Source organism: Penaeus chinensis, chromosome 33, assembly GCF_019202785.1.
Source record: "Penaeus chinensis breed Huanghai No. 1 chromosome 33, ASM1920278v2, whole genome shotgun sequence".
NCBI lineage: Eukaryota > Metazoa > Arthropoda > Malacostraca > Decapoda > Penaeidae > Penaeus > Penaeus chinensis.
This window is the reverse complement of record NC_061851.1, coordinates 26,086,127-26,086,689: the sequence shown is the minus strand read 5'-3', so window position 1 is coordinate 26,086,689 and position 563 is coordinate 26,086,127.

Sequence of the window (563 nt, the reverse complement as noted above, 5' to 3'; positions counted from 1 at the left end):
AATTATATATCTTGCGTTGAATATAACATAAGTTAAGTCAAAATAACGAAGGAAGGGAAAGGGGATAGGAAGGGAAGAAGAAGGATAGGGACCATGGAAGAGAAAAGAAGAGAAGAGGAAGAGGGAGAGGGAGAGAAAAGAGAGAATCAGTGAAGAAAGACCAATGAAAAAAGGAGAGAAAGGGAAGCAAAGTAATCAAAGAGAGGAAGGTAAGGGAGGCGGAAGATAAAAAGGAAATAGAGCGGAAAGGAAAAGGAAAGGGGCCATGGAAAAAGAAGAAAGAAGGAAGAGAAGAGAGAGAACCGATAAAGGAAAGCCCCCCAAAGAGAGGAGAAAAGATGAAAGAGAAGAACCAAAGAAGAAGGCAGGGGAGATAAAACGTAAAAACGAAACTAGACAGGTAGAAGTTAGAGAAAGGAAACGAGGAAGAAAATCGAAAGAACCAGCGGACGAAAGCGAACGAGAAAGGAGAAGGGAAGAGGAGAAGGAGGATCGTAATGGAAGAGGAGATGGAAGGAAGAGGAGACTGGAAGAGTGCGAGGGAGATGCGCAGTTGTCACCGG